This window comes from Spinacia oleracea, chromosome 2 (assembly GCF_020520425.1).
Source record: "Spinacia oleracea cultivar Varoflay chromosome 2, BTI_SOV_V1, whole genome shotgun sequence".
NCBI lineage: Eukaryota > Viridiplantae > Streptophyta > Magnoliopsida > Caryophyllales > Amaranthaceae > Spinacia > Spinacia oleracea.
In genome coordinates, this window is record NC_079488.1 from 75,465,344 (window position 1) to 75,482,597 (window position 17,254).

The window sequence follows — 17,254 nt, forward strand, 5'->3', positions numbered from 1 at the left end:
AGTGCGAATCCCCATCTAAAGTCCAGAGATTTTGAAATCTAAAGAGTTTGTTTTGATGGAGATTAGGAGATTTGGTTTCAAAGAATACTGGGGCATGGTCGGAGATGGAAAAAATTCCATATGAGATGATAGCTTGGGGGTACAGGTTCGCAAAATGTTGGTCAACAATAGCTCTATCTAGACGTTGAAGTAAAAAATCATCTTTGTTTGACTTCCAAGAGAATGATTTTTGTATACAGTTTATATCTATAGCATTAAGGTGCAGCATTAAATCAGGGAAACGTTGACACTGTCGTTGGGAGACTGGGTTGCCTCCAATTTTATCATCTGGAGAAAGGAGTTCATTAAAATCTCCAATAAGAAGCCATGGCATTGTTATGTTATCATAAAATGTTTTTAGAGATTCCCAAAAAACATTCTTTTCGTTTTCCTATGTTGGACAATAAATCCCAGACACAAGAGATGTAAGATTGGTTGGTTTATGAAAGACTGTTAGATGAGCACATCTATTAGTAAGGATATAGTTTGTAATTTTAATGTTGTCATCATTCCATAAAACCCAGATGCCACCAGAGTGATTTAAGGGATCAATTATGAGTTTATGTTGAAACTTTAAGGTTTTGATAACATTTCTGCTATTTTGGTTGTTAGTCATTGTTTCTAAAACGAACAGAATGTCTGGTCTGAATTTATGTTTGATAAGGAGGAGTTCGGCTATTGCCTGATCGCGTTTACCCCCTTGAATATTCCAAGAGCAGATTCTCATTTAAAACTGATTTGAGTTAGAAATTGTACCAGTAATACCCCCAAGGGTAAATAAATTCTGATAATTATCATAAAAAGAGTTCCTGTGAGGAAAAGGACTCTAGACAAAAAATAAGCGGATGTTAAAATCCGGTTTCGATAAGAACTTTCGTTCTTAGGCGATTCTTGAGCGGAATTTGAAATCCGGTTCCAAAAGAGACTTAAGTCTTTATAATCAAAAAGTGTCCAAATGTTCGATCTTATGATCAAAATACATGAAAATAAATCTCTAAAATAAGAATGAACATAATTACAAAGAGTTAATTTTAAATTAACATTTAAATATATATTGCTCCTTTCTAAGTCGAGCAAGAGATTATAGAAATCGCACTTAAGGCAAGGTCGTGCTGCAGCACCATGATCCAAATTATAACTCCAAAGGGAACCTGAATACGACAGAAGACAAGTCAAAAGCACAAGCACGAAGCAAGCAGTGTACATCAAGATGAAGTGCAATAAACCATCAACATTTCCCATAGGGGGGAAAGGGACATTTCCCTCAGACCCAAGATAAAAAGAAAACATGGGAACATCATAGGGTAAAGGCTCATGTACGGAATGTCTCACAAGAACGATCTTCAACCTTGTAACTAGCCTCCCAAGGGATGGGTTCCTAGTTAAGCAAAGGAGCAACAAACGGAGAACTGTTCCATATACATTGGCAGGAACACAATTCGGGACAAAACAACAACACAAATCAGAGTATATGAGCTCATCATAAGTCAGGGGCCAACAGTAATCAAAAGCAAAATAAGCATCTTCATTAAAGTTCCTGCACTGCAACCCAGTATTACAATCACTAATTTCAGAATTAGAAAAAGCAGCTAAAGTACAAAACCTAGGATCAGAAGCCAAAACATAACAAGAGATATACGTAAAATACTGAATCAAATATGCTTGAAAGATAACATTTCTCATAGAACACCACCAATGATTCATGAAAGACTTCAGAGACGCGCATAGGCAGTAGCAAAAGGCTGGGTCAAGGTTGAGATATGCATGACGGCTCACAAAAAAGCAGTGCAGGACTAACATCACTTAAGTAGAGGGGGAGGAAGGAGGAGAGATGCTGATGGAATCTCTCTTCCTTCTTTTCTGCATATCCACAGGTTTCTCAAACATCCCAGAGTTGAAGAATTCTATATGATCATCAATATTATCCATATCCTCATCAATTATGTTAAGAGGGTCCTCATACTTAGTTGAATTTGACTTAGAATAAGGAGGAGGGGGGATAACATCCTCAATATCATTAACCATTTCAGCAAGACAGTTACTAACAGCTGGAGGATTAAGAGTCACAGTATCACCATTTGACACCATGAAGTCATTCAGTGTCCGGAAGGGGTTTTCAACTGGTAGAGGGTCACCACCTACCACCACTGCCTTTGAGACATTTTGCTTGGAAGAGACCGGAGGCACATAAGGGTGAAATCTAGACCTGTTGCCTTTAACAAAAACTCGAGGCTTGGCTCTTCTCTTAGGGACAACAGTACACCATTCAACAGAAGCAGTAGAATCAGGGGTAGTGGGGGCTGACAGAGAAGTAGAATCCATTTTGGCCACAACTAATCCAAGACATGGGGGTGGTTTCTTAGGACAAGCACTCATAGTATGTTTCGGGTCACCACAAAGAAGACACACTTCCCATACACCCTCATAAGAGAGGAAGAAATCATGGGTGTGGGTCCCAAAGTTAAGAGAAATAGAACGCGGGACAGGTTTGGAAATGTCCAGGTTGAGACAAACACGAGCGAACTGCCCTTTTTCAACATTTTCACGAGTATAACGGTCGAGTTTAATAGGTTGACCCACTCAACTTACTATTTGAGTGAGGTGTTGCCAGGCCCAATACTCCGTAGGAAAAAAAGGGATTTTGACCCATTGATCCACACGAGTAATACGGGAGAATTGGGCTTGGAACCCAGCAACCCAGGGGAGGAGGACAAAGTTTAGGCCTTGGACAAACCAAGGTCTACCATTCCAAACAGCAAGCTTATCATCAGGATTAGAGAATTGAATAAGAAACCACCCATTCCCCAAATACCTAAATTTTACCTGACCAGCATAAGAAGACCACTCCTTAGATAACCTAGCAATGACAGCAGCTTGAGGAACATACTCCCCCCAGGGTTTACCATAGAAACAACTAGTCTCCATATCATGCACTTCAGAATTAACCAACTCAGGGGCAGGAAGAGAGATTACAGCGAGAGGGTTACTGTGAACCTCTGAAGCAAGAGGGTGTGGAGAGTCCTGAGGTGGGGTAGGGGGAGCATTAACAAAACAGTGACTTCCCATTGGTTCGGATTCTGGAGCAGGGGTATGACTTGGACTATCAGGAATGTTGGAATGTTGAGGTTTAGAGGAAATTGTAGCAATGTTCTTCGAGAGAATCGAGGCATAGTTAATATCAGAAGGTTTTTCAGACATTAATAAGCAGGAGTGATTGAGAGACAAATAGTATTTGGGGGATAATTCAGAGTTTATGAGATGAGAAGAACTAAGAGTGAGAAGGAAGGGACTGGAGTGATCATAAATGAGCAAACTGAACAAGTATTTATAGCCCAGAGGGGAATGCAGGAGATAAACAACCAAACACCTAGACAACACAATGGTGGGGGTAAAAATGGTAAACACCACAACAAACCAACATTTTGAACAAAAGATTAAACGACAGTACATAGAACTCAAATTAGACAAGAGATAACATAAAGTGTGCTCAACCAACTTAATTAAATAATTTAGGCATGCAAATAGAATTAGCAAGGCAATTAAGGCACAAATAATCGAAACTTGGGGGCCAAGGTCACCAACAATCCCAGAAAACCACAAGTCATAATTACTCAAGGAAACTTGTTGTAGACGATTCTTATACCAGAGGCACAAAACTTTAGCAAAGAAGCAGATAACACACAAACGACAAGAGCATAGATAAAATCGACCAATTAAAGGCAATATTAAAGACTTTCCTGAGGTAATTAGCGGAGCACTTTGAATAATCCAACACGCAAAAACCTCAGCTCGCAACCATCGAGGCCACCCCGCTTCGTTATTGGCCCAGAAAATCTCAAAAAAATTGAGATTTAAACAAAAAATCCAGTAATTCAAAGGATCATCATTAATTTTTTCGAAAACCCAAAAAATCGGCTCATCAAAGACGATCAAAATCCACCGCACCAGATCTAAGGGTGTATAATTTTTTGAAAGGAAATTAATTTGGGAAAAGCTAAATAAATAGAGAGTAGGGTAATAATTAGTGTGGAAAATACGCGAAGTATAGCCATCTCTGAGGAGATGAAGAGATCTAACAAGATTTTGATGGAGCAAAGGGGACGAATGGAGAAGAAGGCAGGAGGCGGAAAAGTTTATGCTAGGTTTTGGTTTTGTTAAAAAATGCTTAGGTATCTCATAGGTTTTATTTCTCTCTCTCACTCTAGACTTTCTCTCTCTTAGACTCATATTTTCACTGATCGTATTATTGTATTTTGTTAAAATGTGTATAATAATAGTACATGTAATTCAATTATTCAGAGATACGTTTACTTTTTAGTTATTATGATTTACTTTAAGGTATTTTGATTTACTTTTAATATTTTCTTATTCACTTTTTAAGTTTCTATAACTTACTTTTGAGTCTTTTAATGCATGTAAATTACCAACCTATGTAGGAGTTGAACCTACACCCATGTGCCATAGCACACTGCTCTCCCATTTGAGCTAATAGGTTTCGACTTAATACTTGAGGAAAAAATAACAATCAAAGTTCCATCATTATTTAGTTCACTTTTAGAGAGATTCAGTTTACTTTTAGAGAGATTTAGTTTACTCTTGCACAATTTAGTTACTCTATCTTTTGGTTTAATTGGGTCTAAGACACCATCTTAATTAATCACAAAGATGCAAAATATGATGACATTTATAGCAAAGGCTCATAAGAATTCACATTCATCTTCACCAATGTATTTACTTTTGATCATATTTAATTTACTTTTACCAAGCTACGATCTATTTCTTACATAAGAGAAAAGAAAACCAAAAGAGTTGCAGTCCCTACCTTAAACAAACTGCAGGCAAGATAACCTCATCAGTCAACTGGGATTGACACGTATTGAACAAAATCGAGCATTCCAAACCAAACCATCATCACATCCCCTTGCAGCAACAATGCACACATAACACTGCTGACACTCTAACAACAACCATATAAAACAGTCACATCATTGCAGGCAGCCACATTAACACCCAACCACGCACAATCCAACCATAGAACATGCCAAACACTTTAAGTCCAAGCCAACACCTATCTCAGCTCACAGCTACCCAAAAACCACCCAAAAACACCAAAAAATACCACAACTTTACTACAACAATTTTACTATTTAGTTCAACTTTAACCTCAACTGCATTTGAACTAACATTAATATTTACTAGTTAGTCTGGGAGCGTCAGACTCTAAAATCTAATGCAAGCAGACCAAGTCAAAGCAATTGAGACTGTCTTTGATGCAAATCATACAGCTAACACTGGTTAGTACCATACCTGGAAAAACTGAACCGAATCCCTAGTATCAAGACTCGATTTTGGACTGAAATAACCACCCAAAACTGAACCCAAGTCTGAAATAAACTGACCATTCTAAGCCAAATTGAAGTTAGAGAACCTTGATGATGACGCATGCTCTTAAATGACCTTGACAACTCCTACATGAACTGATTTTAACCCGAATTTTTCAGATATCTCAGCCAAAACCAAATCGAATGCATACCTTGAAATCAAACCTAACAAAGCACCTAAAACAGGTTGCAGAAGAACTCTAGTCGAAACGAAATTAGGCCCACCACAAGAACAGATGAACTATCCACCAAGAAACACAAGGCAACACAGGCAGTAGTTTGTTATCGATTTACTTTTTGAGAATTGTTTACTTTCATAAAGTTTTTGTTTACTTTCATAGAGATTTCGTTTACTTCATAAAGCTTGATCACACCTAACATATCAATATCAATATAAATGTTAGGAGTCTAATTAATTTACTTCTACTAGATTTCTATCCATTTTTAAACAATGATAGAACTGCAGAAACAATTATTGTTCAACTTCAGCAGAATTTATAAGTAACAGTTTTAAATAATTAAAGATGAATAAAATTATCTAAAACTCGTTGAGGCATAAAACACATAAAACTCGATTAAGCCTTATACCTAGAAATTGATTTCGACCGAATTTGTTCAAAATTCAATAAAGTCAAGCTAAAATCAAGCGTGAAAATTCTCAAACGACTCAAAAATCGTTCAGCTCCATCTCTCAATATTAGCACAAAATCGAGCTCCAAAATTAGCACAAAATCGTGCTATAAAATTCACTAAAATAAATCAGACAAGACCATCCTTCGCAGCTAATTGTTGAATAATATAAACATATTTAGCTAAAAACTAAAGAAATTGCAAGTAATATCTGAGTTTGAGATCAATTATGCAGATCTAAGTGAAAAATTTAGCGTCGCCGAATTAGATTTTGCGCAAAATCGAGTGAAATTGAATCGAGTAATACTTGAGTTCAAAATCGAAGCGATTTTCTAGAATTTGATGAACAAAGGCTTTCGAAGAGCAAGAAATCGCACATTACTTTTCTGAGGAAGATAGAGAAACTCTGAGATATTTTGGGAAGTAGTGACTAGAGAGAGAAAGACGTGTTTGGGCGAAAATAATATTTTGTGAGATTAAATCTCATCCGTCCATTCTATCTAAATCCTACGATTCTCAGAGGGTCTCATTATAAGGAGGTTCTTATCTTAAGGGAGGTTCTCACCAGAACCTGGTCCTATATAATGAGAACCTCTGATAGCCATTAGATATGATTAAAGCAAAATGGACAACTGAGATCATATCTCGCGAATTGAATGAATTTAGATGTGGATCCCTCTCTCCCTCCTGATTGAACTGGATGTGGTTTCCTCTCTCCCTCCTGTTAGATTAAATGAATTTTCTCTCACAAGTTCTCTCTCCTCAACGAATTTCCTTGAAATACACTTGAAAAAACGCAACTTACGTCGTAATTTCGCGAACATTGTAGAGATTTTGAGATATTTTGCATTCTTCTTTCGGTTTCTTTCTATTTTGTTCCTTTAATTGTTTTTTTGTCGATTTTTCTTGAAAATAAACTCAACTATCTGTGAATTTTGCTCAAATTTCTGCAAAATACTCACTCTTTATTTTAAATTTTCTTATTCTTCATTTTGCTTCATAATTTCATAAATTTGGTCTCAAATTTGATACTTTTGTCAATATTAAGTTACAAATTCAGTCGATTTTTTGCAATATTGAATTATACGGCGCTGAATTCTTCATGGATTTGAGAAGTTGATCTCAGACGCAGGTATTACTTGCTAATTTGATTGAATTAGATTTCTAATTTTTAATTTCTCTAATTTTCATTGATAAATTTGCTTTGATCTTTGCATATTGATTGAATCAATTTTTGTCTCGAAGTTGTAAATTCAGTCCAAATTAAGAATGCATACATTTCTTAATTTGGTTAATTTACTCCATATTTCTTCCGTGACAACAGTAATTTTGTCTCCCGAATTTGCTAAATCGAGCTCAAAGCAGGTATGATGAAATATGCTTAAGTTTGACAGTAACATCATCCAAAAATATGTTGTTCAATTCGCTTAGCAACCTATATGTAATACCCCAAAATTTTAAATTCGATTTATTAAAATTAAAAATATTTATTAACTTGATTTCGTTTTAATTAAATTATGAATAATCGAATTTCGTTATTTTAATCGTTTTTACGATTTATTTTAAACGATAAATTTATAAACGAAAATTATTTATTTTCGTAAACGATAAATTTATTTATAAGAATTATTTTTACTTAAACATTTCTATTTTTAGCAATTTCTGAAAATTACAAACAATTTCTGAATTTTGCCAAAATTGTGAATTTATTATAAAAAAAAAAAAAAAATCAGTTTTCTTTCCCCCTTTTTCTTCACGCAGCCTTTTCCATGAAAGTCAAAGTTCATTTACAGATGTCTCAACTATTCTTCAATTACATCCACGTATCTTGTATAGCTTCCCTTAGTCATCAAAAATCCCAGACTTTTTTTCACATCTGTCAACATAAACAATCTCAATTGAAATTACGCCTTACGAACAAAGAACACCAATTCACACTATAACTACCTCTCCCAACTAGGCAGAAAATGAGAAAGAAATCAAACCCAAATCATCAATAACAATCAACTCCAATTGCAATTCCAATTTCAATTTCATACTCCCCATTAAAAATAATGATATTAACTCACCTCCCTTGTCTTTTCTCAAACCACCACCACCACCTGTAACCACCACGAGCAGCACCACCTTCGACCACCCTACTGCACCACCACCACCTGAAACCGCCGCCCCTCCATCATCGACGAGCTTCCCTTTCTCCTTCTCCTTTTCACCCACCACCGCACCCCGTCATTCCTTCCTCTCGCCCTCCTGCCCTGTTCTCCTTCGCGCCCAGCAGCCAGCGGCCAGCAGCGCCACCTTCCGGCGTCTGTCTGGCCGGCGTACCGCCTCACCACCGGGCCGAGCTACGGTCCTCTCCTTCCTCCTCCCTTTTGACTCCCCCTTTTTCGTGCCCTGTTATTGTTTTTCTAAGGAAATCAGTTTCCTTTGGAAACTTTGGTAAGATCAATTAATTTCCACCTTTTTATTCTCTCTTTATTCTATTTTATTTTATCTTTTTTTAAAATCAGCTTTATTTACCCATTTCCTAGTTTTTGGAATCTTTGACTTAGTTTGATGATGTATACTATCTTAGTTTGGAAAACCCTACCTAGTTACCTACGTACATGTTTTATTAATATATATGCTAAAGTATAGTATTTAAAATTTCTACATTATTTCATCATAGATAATTTAGTTTCATTATTAATATGTTAAGTTAAAAAAATATAAGTATTTTAATATTCTTTTATATTATTACTTATTTTCAAGAAAGAGAGTGTGATTTATGTTAAACTTTTAATAAAATAAATTACTAGCTTTATTTAACAAAAATAAAATTTATATAATATTTCCATGTAATCGATTTATGGAATACATAAATATATTTTTCGATTAAATTTCGTTTAATAATATTTTCATCAAATTATGAAATTATATTTATTTATAAAACCTTACTTATAGAATTCATTATTTATAAAATATTGATTTTAAATAATAATTTGTCGATTCAATACTAATACAATGATTTAATATTTGAAAAAAATTGGACTCGGAGCTCAGGACGAACGAACCAACGAAAATCCTTAGCAAAGAAGCGTGAAAGTGAGGTAACGGCTATTGCTAGTACCCGCAATTCCCTTATAAATGCGTTTATGAAATTACAACGTTATGATTGATTTATGAACTGAATGTTTTGACATGTTTTATGAATTGCGGGAAATGAAATGCGATTTGATTGAATTATTTATTATAATATGATTGATTGAAATTCTTATAAAATGATCTTTATAAGAAACCATGAATGAAATGATGTTTATGCAATGCCATGAAAGAATTGATATATTTTTGATCCCAGGATCTAAATGATGTTTTATCATGATCTCATGATCTAAAGGATTTATGCTACTTCAACTGAAGTAAAAGGCTAAAATGTAAAATTAAACTAAACATGATAAATGAAAGTGAAAGACCTAGTCCGTTTGGCAGTATATGTTCACATGTTACTATTCTCGGTCATGCATGTACCCATGGGGCATCCGCCCATTGAGCCAAGGCTCTCATGTTTTCGGGCCAAGGCCCCATGTTTTATGGACAGCGGTCCATCGTGGAAGACGTTCCACCATGTCATACTTGCCACGGCTAGCATGTGCACCCTAAAGTTATGAATGAATTAAATAAAGGACTTTATAAAATGTTTTACTATATTCTATTCTCCCTGTCTTATTAAACAGAATGAATTGAAATGAATTTACGTTGCTAGAATAGTTCGTTACTGAGTCTTTGGCTCACCGTTTTTGTTTTCTGTTTTAGGTACTGCGGGGAACGATGGAAACGAGTAGTGGCGAGGAATTTCACTCTATTATATTCACCTAGTCTATGCTTAATGTTTTAATAGTTTAATTAAGAACTTTTAGTAAGTTATGTACTTTTATTTTGGTATTATAAAGGATTATTATATTTTCGGAGTAATTAATAGCTTACGATTGATGTTTGCCTTGTAATTTCCAAAGGGAAGTTACGGCAGGTAATGTCCCGACCGAGTTAGGTTAATTCCGCTGCTAATTATGCTTTAATAATTGAATTAGAGGTCGTGGCGTTACACTATAATTCCGAATTAAGTGCTTTTTTAAGTCAATTATGAGGATATTTAACGCTCTAAATTCTATATTTTTTATCAGTTTGCTAGCTATAAATTAAGGTGAATTTGTGATTGTAACACCTCGACCTCTAATTCAAGTAATTAAGAAGCGGAATTAACCTAATTTGGTCGGAACATTACTGCTGTAACTCCCTCTTGGAAATTACAAGGCAAACATCGTAATTTCTTCTTTAAATCACCACAATATTATATTTTTCCTTTTAATTCCTCAAATAAAGTAATTTACATAACATACTAAAAGTCTTTACTTGAACTATTACAACTTAAACATTAAACTAGGTGAATTTTACTAAAGTGAAATCCTCACCACTACTTGTTCTTGCCACTTCCAGCATTACCTAAAACAGAAAACAAAACGGTGAACCGAAGACTCGGTAACGAACTATTGTAGTAACGTAAATTCATTTCAACTCATTTTTGTTGACAATACAGAGAGAATATATAGAATAATGTAAAACATTTAACAAAACATTATATTAATTCCTTTATAATCTTTTTATTAACATGCTAGTCGTTGGAAGTATCACATGGTGGAACGTCTTCCATGATGGGCCGGTGCCCATAAAACATAGGGCCTAGGCCCGAAACATGAGAGTTTTGGCTCAATGGGCGGATCCCCCATGGGTAAATGCATGACCGATCGTAACATGTGAACATATACTGCCAACTGGACTAGGTCTTTCACTTTCATTTATCATGTTTCGTTTAATTATTTTTTTCTTAGCCTTTGTACTTCAATTGAAGTAAGATAATTCCTTTAGATCAATACTAGGGTTCTAGTATGGTTAGGAAACTAGAGCTGTGTTAGTTTAGGAATCTAGTAGAGTCCTAAACCTAATAGAGATATGTCATAGTTTCCTATATATACCAATGATGTAACCAAGTTATGATTAAGCCATTCAATCATATTATCGTCAATCAATATTATTATTCCTCTATAGTTTATCATGTCAAAGGACCAACTCAACCAAAAGCTTAAGCTGATGGTTGAAGCCCCAAGATTAGTTTTATACTCTATCACGCCCCCTCACTTGAAAGCCCTTTGGGCTTGAAGTGTGGATGCAGCATAGGCCGTCTCATACCCAGCGCGAAATATTCCACTTTGAAATGAGGGGTGGATGATATTTGAACCCGTGACCTTTGCGTCACGCTGACTCTGATACCATGTCAAATACAGGTCTGGGCCGCACCCGTCATCAAGAGAGAGTCCACTTAACAAGTCCAAAGGAGGTTCCATCTTAAAACCATATGGCAATAAGAAGAGTAGCCCCTTGGCCTTATTAAGTGTTTAACTCTCTTCTCTTTTATCAATGTGGGACTCTCAACACGTGATGTTTCATGGGTCAAATCTTAACACTTTCCCTCACGTCTGAGGTCCATTTTTAATATGGGTCACATGTGATGTTTCATGAGTCAGAGTATCTTTATAACTCCCCCTCACATAGATCCCGTTCAGTTGGCCCAGAGTACAGTACAGTAAGGTCCCACCTGTGGGCCTGGCTCTGATACCATGATAAACTATAGAGGAATAATAATATTGATTGACGATAATATGATTGAATGGCTTAATCATAACTTGGTTACATCATTGGTATATATAGGAAACTATGACATATCTCTATTAGGTTTAGGACTCTACTAGATTCCTAAACTAACACAGCTCTAGTTTACTAAACATACTAAAACCCTAGATACACCATAACTCTAACATTATTGGCCCTTATTTTATCTTATCTTATGGTGCATTCTATTCACCTGATTTTCACGTATTTTTTCTAAACTTATTAGAACTTATCTAAACTTTAAATTATACTTCACCAACCATTCTTTTTCCTGAACTTATCTGAACTTATTTTTCCTGAAATAAATGAAATTAAAGTAAATATAACATAATATTATTAGACCTGAAATGAGTGAAAATAAAGTGAACGTAAAATAGAGCATTACGAAGGAGCATGTTTACATTGATGATCCGAAAAGAACGATCTTGAAGCCATTATATTGTAGTCTGAGAGTTTTGGATGGGCAACTGGACAATACATTCGCTATTCATACCGCGACATATGGGCCGGCCTGATACTTTGTGGATCGTAACTATTCATTTGCCCCTTTTTTTTTTTTTTTGCAAATTCTCACAATTGATTTAAATATTAAATTTTGTGGCCCAAATGTGGTCACTTGAAAAAGTAATCAAATTCAGTCCCTCCTAGCAAATTAAATATGGTTATTAACATATTGACTACTTCACTAATTTCAGAATTAGGGTTGTCAAAAACTTTACCCTATTTGACCATAATTATATATTTCCTCCGTTTACGAATACTCACAACACTTGTATTTGTGCGTAGTTTTAGAAATTTTTGTGGGTATTACATAAATATGAGTGAATTAATGTGCGAGTGGGATTAATTAATATATTTTTAATTATTTATGTGAGAGAGAACCAATAAAGAATTAGTGCAAGTGGAGTAAAAAGGAGAAATAAACAATAAAGAATAGTGGTCTCGCGCAAAAGAGAAAGTGTTACAAGTATTAAAAAGCGGTTGAAGAAGGCAAGTGTTGCAAGTAGTAAGCAACGGAGGGAGTAATGAATTAGATTGATATGATTTTTTTTATATACTCATGATTCGTGTGAACACACTTACACCTTATTAACTACAATATTACATAATATGACTTGAACAGGGGTGTCAAATCAGATTAATGTATTGGATTTGGGTCGGATTCATCAGATTTGGGTTGAAAAGGATCGGGTTGGAACAAATTTATTTGGCTAACGGGTCGGATCGGATTGTGTTTAAAATTTATCGGGTCAGATTTTTTATGCACGAGTTCATATCGGACTGGGTTGTATATAGGTCGGGTTGTAATCGGGTTGGGTTGTAACGTGACAGATTGTTCACGGACTTTGATGGATTGTGACGAGTTCAGGTTCATATTTGGTCGGGCTAATATCGGGTCGGACTCATATCGAATTAGATTAATCGGGTAGCGGACTACAACTGGTCGGATTGAAACATGTTTATCCGGGTTAAAATTGGATTCATTCATATCGGTTCGGGCTCTTTTCGAATAGGAATCGGTAGGGACTTGGAATCCTAGGTAGTTGGATCATTTCAGTTCCAAATTATATAATTCTAATATCGATGCCTTAATTAGGGGACAAAACGATAATAACTTTTAAAAGTATTAAGAATTCAAGATCAATAATACTCCCTTTGTTCCTTAATGTTCTTCCCATGTGGAATCTTGACACTATTTACAATGAAAGAGAATCTTTTAAATTACAACCAATATATAAGAAGAAATATAGTCATGTGAGATCTTGTTTGATTCCTCTCAATGAATACTTTAATAATATGAAAATTTTATATTTTTTGTTAATACGTAATTAGAGATACTAACGATATAAAATGCTCATTGGCAAATGTGTCAAAGTGAAATGAGAAGAACATTTAGGTACATAGGGAGTATAAGTTTTTGAGTATGTTGTAATATAACTTAGTTAATAATCGATAACGATGAACTAATAAAGAATACAGTTTATTACGTCGTATTAAAGAAGCATATGTTTACGAACTAATAAAGTAATACTAACGAGTATAGTTTGTAACGATTTAAAAAGTATAACGTTTACATGTAATTACTTTAACAGTAATAAATTATGGATTGATGATGATAATCCGCTCAAACTAAAACTTATTTATAAGACTATAACTATATAAGAATAAATATATCTATATTATTAAAGTAGAGTGATGAGAAATGTGAGGGCCTCAAAATCTCAATCATCATCTCTCATGCACGGTTATTTAAGGAAATCTAGACAATTAAAAAAAAGGAAACAAATCACCAAAAGTCTACCTGCATAATTAATTGAGAAACTAAAATGGAAATAAGAATAATAAGAGTATTGGACATAAAAGAATAAGGCAACAATTTAAACCAATTTATCAATTATTCACTTTCAAATTTAATCTCCTAATTAATTGGGTCGCTGCAACTTTTCAAGTGAAATAGGAAGACGAATTTCGTTATTTACGAGAAGATATCAACAAAATTAAAGTATTCATATACTCTGTAGTCAATTTTGCAGTTTCAAAGATTTTGAGACCATTATGTACACGGAACATAATTTTGGATACTTTTTAGCTTCTTAATTCGGGTTTTATGTTTTGCTTAAGACACATACAATATTTAGAAAAGTTTTAGTATTTCCACACAATAAACATTGTAGTTAATTAACAACAACGTTTAAGCGTTTTTTTAATACGGAGTACTTTTTATAGATATTGCACGGGCACAAACTAGTAACTACAAAAATAAAAAACGTTATAAGACGATAATTACAGAGTAAATAACTTAATAAGATTATAAGTTTACACATATATAATTTTGTCACATTATAACTATATAATAATACAACACTATTGGAATTATAACTGATATAGAACATCGAGTCAATTAGTAAGTCTATAACTTTTACAAGTCCAGTAATAGTAGTTTTATAATATTGTAAGCCTATAACATAATTTCTATAATTAGGTAACGAATTGACGATTATAATTTACTAATGATTACTCTAATAAGTTAATAACTGGTCCAGGTGTATTGATGATCATATATAGTACTAACTAAACAATGCAAGAATATAACTATATAAGGATGTACATCTATAATTTGTCTACGGATTAATTATATAACACTATATTACTAACTATATAATTATGTAAAGTTATGAGATTATAAGTTTACAATTATCTAGTTCTATAAGACTATAACTGTATTGTAATACACCTCTATTATTGAAGGATTCACGAGGAAGGATTCATTAAAGTAAATGTTCTATGACAATACAACTTCAATTTTTTTTACCTTTTATAGATTTTTTTCCCTTCTATTACAAGATTTTAAGAAGTACCCTAAAAGATATTCTAAGAAACAAATAATAATTTAAGTTACGGGTCGTGAACGGTTCGGGTTAAACGGGTTATGGATTATAAACGAGTCACGGATTGAAACGATTCTGATTAAATGAGTTACAATTTAAAATAGTTCGGATTAAACGGGTCACATATTGCAAACGAATGGGATTAAACGGATTTTTCTTGGGTTGGAACGGATTCGGGTTGAAACAAATCGGATCATAAACGGGTTTCGGATCGCTTCGGTTCGGATTAAACGGATTTGGATTGTCACGAATCAGTCTGTTATTGGATTCAGATCTTAATTGTATCAATATTAACGGGTTGGGTCGGATTCGGGTTAAATATAATCGGATTGGATCGGATTACAGTTTCTAGATCGCGGTGTTCTAAACGGTTCAAGTTATAAACGACCGGACAAGCCTATCGGGTTAACGGGTCGGAATGAGAATTGAAACCCCTAGTCCCCTACTTGAACTAACTAGATCTGATATGTTACCGACTGAGTGAGGGGGCCGAGTGATTGTTGTCCAAAATTGGCAGCTCTATTCGATCATAACACATTATTATTTGTTCACCGTCAAACACGGAAGAGAAACTAATCCTAATTTATTTTTCATTGATATATTTAAGGATTTCGCAAATAATAATTCAAGTTACGGGTCGTGAAAGGTTCGGGTTAAACGGGTTATGAATTATAAACGAGTCACGGATTGAAACGATTATGATTAAATGAGTTACAATTTAACATAGTTCGGATTAAACGGGTCACATATTGCAAACGAATGGGAGTAAACGGATTTTTCTCGGTTTGGAACGGATTCGGGTTGAAACAGATCGGATCATAAACGGGTTTCGGATCGCTTCGGTTCGGATTAAACGGATTTGGATTGTCACGAATCGTTATGTTATTGGATTCAGATCTTAATTGTATCAATATTAGCGGGTTGGGTCGGATTCGGGTAAAATATAATCGGATTGGAACGGATTACAGTTTCTAGATCGCGGTGTTCTAAACGGTTCAGGTTATAAACGACCGGACAAGCCTATCGGGTTCAACGGGTCGGATTGAGAATTGACACCCCTAGTACCCTACTTGAACTAACTAGATCTGATATGTTACTGACTGAGTGAGGGGGCCGAGTGACTGTTGTCCAAAATTGGCAGCTCTATTCGATCATAACACATTATTATTTGTTCATCGTCAAACACGGAAGAGATACTAATCCTAATTTATTTTTCATTGGTATAGTTAAGGATTTTGCAATGTGTGACAATAAAGTTATAGAAAATATGTTCTCCCATTTCAAAATAATGGTCGTTTTAACTAATTTCATTCGTAGTACGTTTTAAGTCCACAACACCATACTTATATTAATTAAAATTATAATGAAGCACACTCTAATAAGTAATAACCCAATCAATCAACATATGGACCAACAATTGAAACAAATTAAATACATCCTGATCAAAATATTAAAAGAGCACATACTTTTGTGATTAAAACTAATAGTGAGACATCGATCAAATAATTAAGCAGTGTAGAATCATTAAAAAAGAAGCAAAAAAAAAAAACAAGGGTGAAACAAGAATCAAACATTGGGGGCTGGCAAATACTCGTACTTGGGATGGCACTAGTCACGTATTTCTGCAAATTCCACTATTTATATTTTGTCATACCCTAAATTTATAGCTGTATGTAACCAATCACAAACTGGCCTGGGACAAATATTAACATCATCAACCTTATTTTCGTGTGTAGCTTATAAAGTTATGCCCTGTGACTTAAAAGCCCGTCATTCAGCCATTACTCAGTTGATAAAGAGTAAATAACCAAATTGAAAATGTATAGCCTATTCAGAGTTTAAATCTTGTGAAAAAAATAATCTTCTGAAAATTAGTCAATTAAGATACAGGATACTCTATACTACTTACCTCATCCACATTCCACGACAATGACAAATCCATAAATTGTACTAAGTGGAGTCACTATTACAAAATTAATGAAAAAATTAATTAAATTAAGTATTTTTAATTCAAATTAATGAAAAAATAACTAAAATTATGCAATTTTTTCAGACTAAGTGAAGTTAAGTAAACCCACTTAATATATATTGACGGAGTCGATGATCCACGAT